Consider the following 10721-nt stretch of genomic DNA (forward strand, 5'->3'; position numbering starts at 1 on the left):
TGGAGCTGCGGGCATTCATCAGTGTAATGGCTATAATCAGCACAAATTCCGCAAATTCTTTGTGGGACTAGTTGTTGGTTTTACTGCGGTTGAGTTTGCTGAGCTTGTTGATTCAACTGCATTTGCTTCAGCAGGTTGGTCATCTCACAGATGCTTTGAGTTAGAGCAGCAGTCTCTCTGCCAGAAGATACTTCTGCAATGGCTTTTGAACGGCCTTGCTTCTGTCTGTGGTTCCGAGTAGATTCAGCTAAATCACTGATCAATTGCCAAGCTTCATCAGTGGTCTTGCACTTCTTCATAGACCCATTGCTGGCACTTTCCAATGTGGTCTTATCTTGGGGCCTCATACCTTGTGTGATATAGCTGAGTAGCACGATCTTGTCAATCATGTGGTGGGGGCATACTTCCAGAAGATTATTGAAGCGCTCCCAGTATTCAAAGAGAGTCTCATTGTCATCCTGAACAATTGTAGAGATATCCTTCCTCAGTTTATCAGTAACTTTAGATGGAAAGAATTTCTCTAGAAACTCCTTTCTGAGTGTATCCCAGTTGGATACATTTGCTATAGGTTGAGTGTAGTACCACTCTCTTGCTTTTCCCTCAAGGGAGAACGGAAAAGCTTTCAGCAGAATTGAAGTTTCATCAGTGCCATCACGCCTGACAGTAGAACAGGCTGCCTGGAAATCTCTCAAGTGCTTGATAGGCTCTTGAGCAGGTAGGCCATGAAACTTGGGCATCAAATTTAACAGTGCGGTCTTTATTTCAAAATCTGTAGCTATCGCTGGATGATGCACTTGAAACGGTTGCATTGTAAAATCAGGAGCTCCTTCCTCCTGAATGGTAACTCTTCTAGCTGCCATGTTTTCTGCACGTAAAACAACCGAATAAGTAGAACGGGGGCTGGTTTCTTCCTCAGATTCACTTTCAGATCCGCCCTCAGAGCGGGCTAACCTACGCTATTCTCGCCTTATTCGTGAAATTGTTCTTTCAATTTCAGGATCGAATATTAGCAAGCGCGGATCAGGAAGTGAACGTGTCATTTGACGGAAGAAACATGCAGCTCATAGTAGCAAAATTAAATAAAATGCAAATAAATAAATTCTAATTAATAAAATTAGCACTCTCTTGCAACTCCCCGGCAACGGCACCAAAAATTGATGGGAAGCAGAAGCTGGTGAATTAAAAATTTATTAAAATGGTTACTTTGCAAGTATAGTTCTTAACTCACCAAAAATCTGCCTATCAATTTAGAAATATGTCACAGAGAGTTTAAATTAAAATTACTGGGAGTTTTAAGTCCCAGGTCATTGATGAGCGGATAATTTATACGCTTTTTGACATTGTTTTTAGTATGTTTTTAGTAGGATCTAGTTACTTTTGGGGATGTTTTCATTAGTTTTTATGTTAAATTCACATTTCTGGACTTTACTATAAGTTTGTGTGTTTTTCTATGATTTTAGGTATTTTCTGGCTGAAATTGAGGGACTTGAGCAGAAATCAGATTCAGAGGTTGAAGAAGGACTGCTGATGCTGTTGGATTCTGACCTCCCTGCACTCAAAATGGATTTTCTAGAGCTACAGAACTTAAAATGGCGCGCTTCCAATTGAGTTGGAAAGTAGACATCCAGGGCTTTTCAGAAATATATAATAGTCCATACTTTGGCCAAGAATAGACGACGTAAACTGGCGTTCAACGCCAGCTTTCTACCCAACTCTGGCGTCCAGCGCCAGAAAAGGAGCCAAAACCAGAGTTGAACTCCCAAACTGGCACAAAAGCTGGCGTTCAACTCCAAGAAAGACCTCTACACGTGCAACACTCAAGCTCAGCCCAAACACACACCAAGTGGGCCCCGGAAGTGGATTTATGCATCAATTACTTACTCATGTAAACCCTAGTAGCTAGTTTATTATAAATAGGACCTTTTACTAGTCTTTTTGACATCCTGGATCCTGGATTGTATTCTGATCCTGTGATCACGTTTTAGGGGGCTGGCCATCTCGGCCATGCCTGGACCTTCACTTATGTATTTTCATACGGTAGAGTTTCTACACTCCATAGATTAAGGTGTGGAGCTTTGCTGTTCCTCAAAGATTAATGCAAAGTACTACTGTTTTCTATTCAATTAATCTTATTTCACTTCTAAGATATCCATTCGCACCCAAGAACGTGATGAAGGTAATGATTATGTGTGACGCTCATCACCATTCTCCCCTATGAACACGTGCCTGACAAACACTTCTGTTCTACATGCAATAAGCTAGAATGAATATCTCTTAGATCTCCTAATCAGAATCTTCGTGGCGTAAGCTAGAATGATGGTGGCATTCAAGAGAATCCGGAAAGTCTAAACCTTGTCTGTGGTATTCCGAGTAGGATTCAATGAATGAATGACTGTGACGAGCTCCAAACTCGCGATTGCAGGGCGTTAGTGACAGACGCAAAAGGATAGTAAATCCTATTCCAGCATGATCGAGAACCGACAGATGAATAGCCGTGCCGTGACAGGGTGCGTTGACCATTTTCACTGAGAGGATAAGATGAAGCCATTGACAAGGGTGATGCCTCCAGACGATTAGCCATGCCGTGACAGGGCATTGGATCATTTTCCCGAGAGATGACTGAAAGTAGCCGTTGACAATGGTGATGTATCACATAAAGCCAGCCATGGAAAGGAGTAAGACTGACTGGATAAAGATAGCAGGAAAGCAGAGGTTCAGAGGAACGAAAGCATCTCCATTCGCTTATCTGAAATTCTCACCAATGAATTACATAAGTATTTCTATCCCTATTCTATTAATTATTATTCGAAAACACCATTATCAATTTATATCTGCCTAACTGAGATTTGCAAGGTGACCATAGCTTGCTTCATACCAACAATCTCCGTGGGATTCGACCCTTACTCACGTAAGGTATTACTTGGACGACCCAGTGCACTTGCTGGTTAGTTACACGGAGTTGTGAACCATGGTACTGGCACCACGTTTTTGGAGCCATTTCCAGGGAAAGAAAGAGCAATGAATTTTACATAATTAAAGTGTAATCACGATTCCGCGTACCAGTCGTCTCCCAACGAGTTGCAGAAAAGTGTGCTGTTTTATTAATCAGATGTTCCAAGAAGTTGAGCTAAGTAAATTGGAATTTAAATTGAGGAATTTTAAATAATATAAATAAAAGCCTTGACTGGGAATTGATTGGTTAGAATCTCTATCATTGATGGAGTGATTTTTAAGATTGATTTATAATTAACGGTTACTCTGTTTGGTTATCCTTTACTAGGTAAGGGAAAGTCAAACAAGTTGGAATGCCAGATCTGTTCACAAGTTGCAACCCACTTAGTTCAAAGGGATTGGCGTTGGTGACAGGATAGCAATCCAACATTTAACCCAACTACAAATTCTTTCCTTCAATCCTTCCAACTCAAGAGTTCCTTTTAATCAACTCCCCATCAAGTAAGGAAACTACTCACGCATTGTAAATAAAGAATCCATAGCACATGAAAGGGAATTAAAAGAAGACATGATTATTGGAATTGAAATTGAATTAAAAAGAAATAATCCTTGCATTAATTAATCATAAAAGTATCTGAATGACAAAATCTTTTTCAAAATTCTTAGTTATTTTCGAAAATTCCAAAAATATTTTTCAAAAATCTTTTTTCTTATTTTTATATTAAATTTTCGAAAATAACAATAACAATTAATGTTTTGATTCAAAAATTTCAAGTTTGTTACTTGCTTGTTAAGAAAGATTCAAACTTTAAGTTCTAGAATCATATCTTGTGATTTCTTATGAATCAAGCCATTAATTGTGATTTTAAAAATCAAATCTTTTTTTCAAAAACTAATCTCTATCATATCTTTTCAAAAATATCTTCTCATCTTATCTTTTTCAAAAATCTAATTTCAAAATATCTTTTCTAACTTCCTAACTTCTTATCTTTCCAAAATTTGTTTCAACTAACTAACTAACTTTTTGTTTGTTTCTCAACTTTTTCAAAACTACCTAACTAACTCTCTCTCTCTAATTTTCGAAAATATCTTCCCTCTTTTTCAAAAATTTCTTTTTAATTAACTAATTATTCTTATTTTTATTTTTGATTTTAAAAATTTTTGAAAAATACTAACATTTTTCAAAAACCATTTTCGAAAATCACTAACTCTTTTTCAAAAATATTTTTCGAAAATTCTCCCTCTCCCATCTTATTCTATTTATTTATTCATTTACTAACATCTCACATCTCAACCCTCCTCACAGTTGTGTTTCTTCCATTACATTACATTCTTTATCTCCCCCTCTTTTCTTCCACTCACAAAGGGATCCCTATACTGTGGTATAAAGGATCTCTATTATTATTATTATTATTATTATTTTTCTGTGCCCTCTTCTTTGTCATATGAGCAGGAGCAAGGATAAGAATATTCTTGTGGAAGCAGATCCAGAACCTGAAAGGACTCTGAAAAGGAAACTAAGAGAAGCTAAAATACAACAATCCAGAGATAACCTTTCAGAAATTTTTGAACAGGAAGAGGAGATGGCAGCCGAAAATAATAATAATGTAAGGAAGATGCTTGGTGACTTTACTGCACCTAATTCCAATTTACATGGAAGAAGCATCTCCATTCCTGCCATTGGAGCAAACAACTTTGATCTGAAACCTCAATTAGTTTCTCTGATGCAGCAGAACTGTAAGTTTCATGGACTTCCATCTGATGATCCTTTTCAGTTCTTAACTGAATTCTTGCAAATATGTGATACTGTTAAGACTAATGGAGTAGATCCTGAAGTCTACAGGCTCATGCTTTTCCCCTTTGCTGTAAGAGACAGAGCTAGATTATGGTTGGATTCTCAACCCAAAGACAGCCTGAACTCTTGGGATAAGCTGGTCACGGCTTTCTTAGCCAAGTACTTTCCTCCTCAAAAGCTGAGCAAGCTTAGAGCTGATGTTCAAACCTTTAGATAGAAAGAAGGTGAATCCCTCTATGAAGCTTGGGAAAGATACAAACAGTTGACCAAAAAGTGTCCTTCTGACATGCTTTCAGAATGGACCATCCTGGATATATTCTATGATGGTTTATCTGAGCTATCAAAGATGTCACTGGACACTTCTGCAGGTGGATCCATTCACCTAAAGAAAATGCCTGCAGAAGCTCAAGAACTCATTGACATGGTTGCTAATAACCAGTTCATGTACACTTCTGAAAGGAATCCTGTGAGCAATGGGACGCCTATAAAGAAGGGAGTTCTTGAAGTTGATACTCTGAATGCCATATTGGCTCAGAATAAAATATTGACTCAGCAAGTCAATATGATCTCTCAGAGTCTGCATGGAATGCAAGCTGCATCCAACAGTACTCAAGAGGCTTCTTATGCAGAAGAAGCTTATGATCCTGAAAACCCTGCAATAGCAGAGGTAAATTACTTAGGTGAACCTTATGGAAACACCTATAACTCATCATGGAGAAATCATCCAAATTTCTTATGGAAGGATCAAAAGCCTCAACAAGGCTTTAATAATGGTGGAAGAAACAGGTTTAACAATAATAAACCTTTTCCATCATCCACTCAGCAACAGACAAAGAACTCTGAACAAAATACTTCTAATTTAGCAAACTTAGTCTCTGATCTATCTAAGGCCACTGTAAGTTTCATGAATGAAACAAGGTCTTCCATTAGAAATCTGGAAGCACAAGTGGGCCAGCTGAGTAAAAGGATCACTGAAATCCCTCCTAGTACTCTCCCAAGCAATACAGAAGAGAATCTAAAGGGAGAGTGCAAGGCCATTGACATAAGCATCATGGCCGAACCTATGAGGAGAGGAGAGGACGTGATTCCCAAAGAGGAAAACCTCCTGGGACGTCCATTGATCAATAAGGAGCTTCCCTCTGAGGAACCAAAGGACTCTGAGGCTCATCTAGAGACCATAGAGATTCCATTAAGCCTCCTTATGCCCTTCATGAGCTCTGATGCGTATTCCTCTTCTAAAGAGAATGAGGATGTTATTGAAGAGAAAACTGCCAAGTTTCTTCGTGCAATCATGAAGCTAAATGCCAAATTATTTGGCATTGATACTTGGGAAGTTGAACCTCCCTTGTTCATCAATGAACTAAGTGATCTGGATCAACTGACATTGCCTCAGAAGAGACAGGATCCTGGAAAGTTCATAATACCCTGTACCATAGGCACCATGATCTTTAAGGCTCTATGTGACCTTGGTTCAGGAATAAACCTCATGCCCCTCTCTGTAATAGAGAAACTGGGAATCTATGGGGTGCAAGCTGCCAAAATCTCATTAGAGATGGCAGACAGTTCAAGAAAATAGGCTTATGGACAAGTAGAGGACGTGCTAGTAAAGGTTGAAGGCCTTTACATCCCTGCTGATTTCATAGTCCTGGATACTGGAAAGGAAGAGGATGAATCCATCATCCTAGGAAGACCTTTCCTGGTCACAACAAGAGCTGTGATTGATGTTGACAGAGGTGAAATAGTCCTTCAATGGAATGAGGACTCCCTTGTGTTTAAAACTCAAGGATCTCCCTCTGCAACCATGGAGAGGAAGCGAAAAAAGCTTCTCTCAAAGCAGAGTCAACCCAAGCCCCCACAGTCAAACTCTAAGTTTGGTGTTGGGAGGCCACAACCAAACTCTAAGTTTGGTGTTGAACTTCCATATCCAAACTCTAAGTTTGGTGTTGGAGAGTTTCAACAATGCTCTGAACATCTGTGAGGCTCCATGAGAGCCCACTGTCAAGCTATTGACATTAAAGAAGTGCTTGTTGGGAGGCAACCCAATGTTTATTTATCTAATTTTGTTTTTGTTTTTCATGTTTTATTAGGTTCATGATCATGTGGAGTCACAAAATAAATATAAAAATTGAAAACGGAATCAAAAACAGCAGAAGAAAAATCACACCCTGAAGGAGCATCTGTCTGGCATTCAGCGCCAGAACAGAGCATGGTTCTGGCGCTGAACGCCCAAAATGGGCAGCTTCTGGGCGCTGAACGCCAGAACAGGCATGGTTCTGGCGTTCAATGCCAGAAATGGCACACAAATGGGCGTTGAACGCCCAAAATGGCCACCAACCTGGCGCTGAACGCCCAGAGTTGTGTGCAAAGGCATTTTTACATGCCTAATGGGTGCAGGGATGTAAATCCTTGAACACCTCAGGATCTGTGGACCCCACAGGATCCCCACTACCTCCACTCACTTCTTTTCACCACTTTCTTTCACACAATCCCATAAACACTCTTCCCCAAAAAACTCTTCACCAATCACCTCAAACTCTCTTCCCCATCACCTCGTCACTACTCACATCCATCCACTCTTCCCCATAAACCTACCTCATAAACTCCACCTACCTTCAAAATTCAAAACCAATTTCCCACCCAAACCCACCCCTATGGCCGAAACCTTCCCCCCTCCCTTCCCTATATAAAGCCTTCCATTCTTCATCAAATTCACACAACACACCCCTCTACACCCTTCTTGGCCGAAAACACCTCCCACTCTCCCTCTCCTCCATTTCTTCTTCTTCTTCATATATTCTTTCTTTTATTGCTCGAGGGCGAGCAACACTCTAAGTTTGGTGTGGTAAAAGCATAAGCTTTTTGTTTTTCCATTACCATTGATGGCACCTAAGACCGGAGAATCCTCTAGAAAGGGGAAAGGGAAGACAAAAGCTTCCACATCCGAGTCATGGGAGATGGAAAGGTTCATCTCCAAAGCCCATCAAGACCACTTCTATGATGTTGTGGCCAAGAAGAAGGTGATCCCTGAGGTCCCTTTCAAACTCAAAAGAAATGAGTATCCGGAGATCCGACATGAAATTCAAAGAAGAGGTTGGGAAGTTCTAACAAATCCCATCCAACAAGTCGGCATCCTAATGGTTCAAGAGTTCTATGCCAATGCATGGATCATCAAGAACCATGATCAAAGTAAGAACCCGGATCCAAAGAACTATGTTACAATGGTTCGGGGGAAATACTTAGATTTTAGTCCGGAAAATGTGAGGTTGGCGTTCAACTTGCCAAACATGGAAGAGAACGCACGCCCCTACACAAGGAGAGTCAACTTTGATCAAAGGTTGGACCAAGTCCTTATGGACATATGTGTAGAAGGAGCTCAATGGAAGGTTGACTCCAAAGGCAAGTCGGTTCAACTAAGAAGATTGGACCTCAAGCCTGTAGCTAGAGGATGGTTGGAGTTCATTCAATGCTCAATCATTCCCACTAGCAACCGGTCTGAAGTTACTATAGACCGGGCCATCATGATCCATAGCATCATGATTGGAGAAGAGGTGGAAGTTCATGAGATTATACCTCAAGAACTCTACAAGGTGGCTGACAAGTCCTCCACTATGGCAAGGTTAGCCTTTCCTCACCTCATTTGCCACCTATGCAATTCGGCTGGGATTGACATAGAGGGAGATATCCTCATTAAAGAGGACAAGCCCATCACTAAGAAAAAGATGGAGCAAGCAAGAGAGCCCAATCATGGAGCTCAAGAGGCGCAAGAAGCTCATTTCCATGAGATCCCGGAGATGCCTCAAATGCACTTTCCTCCACAAAATTATTGGGAGCAAATCAACACCTCCCTAGGAGAATTGAGTTCCAATATGGGACAACTAAGGGTGGAACATCAAGAGCACTCCATCATGCTTCATGAAATAAGAGAAGATCAAAAAGCAATGAGGGAGGAGCAACAAAGACAAGGAAGAGACATAGAAGAGCTCAAGGACATCATTGGTTCCTCAAGAAGGAAACGCCACCATCACTAAGGTGGATTCATTCCTTGTTCTTGCTTTCTCTGTTTTTCGTTTTCTATGTTATGTGCTTATCTATGTTTGTGTCTTCATTACATGACCATTAGTAGTTAGTAACTTTGTCTTCAAGTTATGAATGTCCTATGAATCCATCACCTCTCTTAAATGAAAAATGTTTTAATTCAAAAGAACAAGAAGTACATGAGTTTCAAATTTATCCTTGAACTTTGCTTAATTATATTGATGTGGTGACAATGCTTCTTGTTTTCTGAATGAATGCTTGAACAGTGCATATGTCTTTTGAAGTTGTTGTTTAAGAATGTTAAATATGTTGGCTCTTGAAAGAATGATGACTAGGAGACATGTTATTTGATAATCTGAAAAATCATAAAAATGATTCTTGAAGCAAGAAAAAGCAGCAAAGAACAAAGCTTGCAGAAAAAAAAGAAAAAAATAGGCAAAAAAAAATAGAAAAAAAAAGAAAAAGCAAGCAAAAAAAGCCAAAAGCTCTTAAAACCAAGAGGCAAGAGAAAAAAGCCAATAACCCTTAAAAACAAAAGGCAAGGGCAATAAAAAGGATCCCAGACTTTGAGCATCAGTGGATAGGAGGGCCTAAAGGAATAAAATCTTGGTCTAAGCGGCTAAACCAAGCTGTCCCTAACCATGTGCTTGTGGCGTGTAGGTGTCAAGTGAAAACTTGAGACTGAGCGGTTAAAGTCAAGGTCCAAAGCAAAAAAAAAAGAGTGTGCTTAAGAACCCTGGACACCTCTAATTGGGGACTTTAGCAAAGCTGAGTCACAATCTGAAAAGGTTCACCCAATTATGTGTCTGTGGCATTTATGTATCCGGTGGTAATACTGGAAAACAAAGTGCTTAGGGCCACGGCCAAGACTCATGAAGAAGCCGTGTTCAAGAATCATCATACTGAACTAGGAGAATCAATAACACTATCTGAACTCTGAGTTCCTATAGATGCCAATCATTCTGAACCTCAATGGATAAAGTGAGATGCCAAAACTATTCAAGAGGCAAAAAGCTATAAGTCCCGCTCATTTGATTGGAGCTATGTTTCATTGATAGTTTGGAATTTATAGTATATTCTCTTCTTTTTATCCTATTTGATTTTCAGTTGCTTGGGGACAAGCAACAATTTAAGTTTGGTGTTGTGATGAGCGGATAATTTATACGCTTTTTGACATTGTTTTTAGTATATTTTTAGTAGGATCTAGTTACTTTTGGGGATGTTTTCATTAGTTTTTATGTTAAATCCACATTTCTGGACTTTACTATGAGTTTGTGTATTTTTTTGTGATTTCAGGTATTTTCTGGCTGAAATTGAGGGACTTGAGCAGAAATCAGATTCAGAGGTTGAAGAAGGACTGCTGATGCTGTTGGATTCTGACCTCCCTGCACTCAAAATGGATTTTCTGCAGCTACAGAACTCAAAATAGCGCGCTTCGAATTGCGTTAGAAAGTAGACATCCAGGGCTTTCCAGCAATGTATAATAGTCCATATTTTGGCCAAGAATAGACGATGTAAACTGGCGTTCAACGCCAGCTTTCTACCCAACTCTGGCATCCAGCGCCAGAAAAGGAGCCAAAACCAGAGTTGAACGCCCAAACTGGCACAAAAGCTGGCATTCAACTCCAAGAAAGACCTCTACACGTGCAACACTCAAGCTCAAACACACACCAAGTGGGCCCCGGAAGTGGATTTATGCATCAATTACTTACTCATGTAAACCCTAGTAGCTAGTTTATTATAAATAGGACCTTTTACTAGTCTTTTTGACATCCTGGATCCTGGATTGTATTCTGATCCTGTGATCACGTTTTAGGGGGCTGGCCATCTCGGCCATGCCTGGACCTTCACTTATGTATTTTCATACGGTAAAGTTTCTACACTCCATAGATTAAGGTGTGGAGCTCTGCTGTTCCTCAAAGATTAATGCAAAGTACTA

General features: G+C 39.9%; 2 non-coding genes across 2 annotated transcripts; one reads left to right on the top strand and one right to left on the bottom strand.

Moving 5' to 3' along the window:
• The first annotated feature begins 383 nt into the window (after positions 1–383).
• LOC112745727 (small nucleolar RNA R71) lies at positions 384–491 on the top strand. The gene has a single exon (XR_003173640.1). It is a non-coding gene; the product is annotated as a small nucleolar RNA R71 (small nucleolar RNA).
• A 4440-nt stretch (positions 492–4931) lies between these two features.
• On the bottom strand, positions 4932–5039 carry LOC112745800 (small nucleolar RNA R71). Its single transcript, XR_003173711.1, has one exon. It is a non-coding gene; the product is annotated as a small nucleolar RNA R71 (small nucleolar RNA).
• Positions 5040–10721: the final 5682 nt, after the last annotated feature.

Source organism: Arachis hypogaea, chromosome 14 (assembly GCF_003086295.3).
Source record: "Arachis hypogaea cultivar Tifrunner chromosome 14, arahy.Tifrunner.gnm2.J5K5, whole genome shotgun sequence".
NCBI classification, from domain to species: Eukaryota; Viridiplantae; Streptophyta; class Magnoliopsida; order Fabales; family Fabaceae; genus Arachis; species Arachis hypogaea.